This window comes from Vulpes lagopus, chromosome 11, assembly GCF_018345385.1.
Source record: "Vulpes lagopus strain Blue_001 chromosome 11, ASM1834538v1, whole genome shotgun sequence".
Lineage (NCBI taxonomy): Eukaryota > Metazoa > Chordata > Mammalia > Carnivora > Canidae > Vulpes > Vulpes lagopus.
In genome coordinates this window covers 44,403,558-44,405,754 of record NC_054834.1, presented here as the reverse complement: position 1 = coordinate 44,405,754, position 2,197 = coordinate 44,403,558, and the positions used below count along the sequence as shown (strand labels likewise).

At 39.2% G+C, this 2,197-nt stretch overlaps 1 pseudogene; it reads left to right on the top strand.

Moving 5' to 3' along the window:
- The first annotated feature begins 528 nt into the window (after positions 1–528).
- Positions 529–1,479, top strand: LOC121501388 (annotated as a pseudogene).
- The last annotated feature ends 718 nt before the right edge of the window (positions 1,480–2,197 follow it).

Sequence of the window (2,197 nt, the reverse complement as noted above, 5' to 3'; positions counted from 1 at the left end):
AATGTCTTTTAGATTTACCTATTTTCTAAAGATTCATTTACTTATTTTGAGGGAGAGGGAGCCTAAAAGCAGGAGGTGGGGCAGAGGAAAGTCTCTTGAGAGAATCTCAAGCAGACTCCCCATCAGCACTGAGTCTGACCCTGGGTCCAATCCCACAACTCTGAGATCATGACCTCAGTCAAAATCAAGGGTTGGACACCCAATTAACTGGGCCACCCAGGGGTCCCTAGATTTGTCTATTTTCTATTTTGTTGGATTTATTGTCATACAATTGTTTGTTATATTCCCCTTATTAATATTTTAATTTCTGTAAAATCTGTAGTGATGTAAACTTCTCAGTTCTGGTGTTTGTCACATGTGTCTTATCAGTCTCGCGAGAGATTTGTCAATGTTATATATCTTCTGAAAGAATCAACTTTTCTCTTCCACTACCACTTTAAATCCTACTCCATACTCCATACACCATCTCTTGCTGCTCTGACCCCAACTGCGCACAAGATGCCATGGGCCAGCTCCATCCCATAGGACATGAAGGAGTACAGCAACATAGAGGAATTTGCAGAAGAATCCAAAGTCCATGTGAACAAAAATCAGCAGGATGAGGGCAAAATGTTTATTGGAGGGTGAGCTAGGATACAAGCAAGAAACTTCTGACTGAATATTTGTCTCAGTTTGGGGAAGTGGTAGACTGTACCATTAAAACAGATCCTGTGACTGGAAGATCAAGAGGATTTGGATTTGTGCTTTTCAAAAATGCTGCTAGTGTTGATAGGTTTTGGAACTGAAAGAACACCAACTGAATGGCAAATTGATAGACCTCAAAAGGGTATGTACCTTCTCTCTCTCTTTCTGTATATATGCATACATTTATATCCACATACATCTCTCACTCTTTCTCTCTGGGAAAGAATCCCCCAAAAAAGTTTTTGGGGTAGATTTAGCCCAGATAGTTCTGAAGAACAAATTAAAAGATGTTTTAGAGTCTTTGGAGAGATTGAAAAATTGAACTCCATGGAAACAGAAACAAATGAAAGAAGAGGATTTTGTTTTATCATATACATAGACGAAGAGTAAGTAAAGAAATTGTGAGAATGCAGATACCATCAAACTAGTTCTGGGAAGTGTGAAATCAAAGTTGTGCAACCCGAAGAGATATATAGGGAGCAATAGCAATAAGAAAAAGGAGGAAGGGGTGCTACAGCTGGTGGACAAGGTAGTACTAGGGGTCATGGAGAGGTCAGGGCCAAAAATGGAACCAAGGATTCAATAACTCTTATGTTCAAGCATATGGAAATTATAATTAGTGCCTATGGTGGTGATCAAAACTATAGTGGTTATGGCAGCTATGATTATACTGGGTATGACTATGGGAACTATGGATATGGACAGGGATATGCAGACCACAGTGGGCAACAGAGCACTTATGGCAAGGTGTCTGGAGGACATAGCAATCACCAAAACAATTATTAACCATACTAAAGGAGGATGCTAGAAAACAGGATGAGATTGCAGGATAACATTGAAGATTGGTCTTCTGCTGATCTAAGATGCTTATTAAGACTTTCTAATGTACAAAACACAACTGTAATCAATTGTATAAAGCTTCCAATTAATTTTGTCTTTGCTTTGTCTTTTGCTGTGTTATGACTCAGTGTGGATTTGCGTTCATGCAAATTTTATTTGTATGATTTTATGTTAAACCCCAAGCAAATGCTTCCCTATGTGAAATAAATAAATATAAAAGAACCAACTATTGGTTAGAGTGATTTTCCTTATTACTTTTCTGTTTTTTATTTAATTATTTCCACTCTCATTTTTATTATTGTCTTTCTCCTCCTTTCTTTGGGTTTTATTTGTTCTTCATTTGTTTAGTTTTTGTTTGTTTAAAGATTTTATTTGGGATCCCTGGGTGGCGCAGCGGTTTGGCGCCTGCCTTTGGCCCAGGGCGCGATCCTGGAGACCCGGGATCGAATCCCACATCAGGCTCCCGGTGCATGGAGCCTGCTTCTCCTTCCGCCTGTGTCTCTGCCCCCCTCTCTCTCTCTGTGACTATCAAAAATGAATAAAAAATTAAAAAAAAAAATAAAAAAATAAAGATTTTATTTATTTATTTGAGAGAGAGAGAGACACAGTATAAGCAGGGAGCAGGGGAAGGATGGGGGAGGGGCAGTGGGACAGAGAGGAAGCCAACTCACTG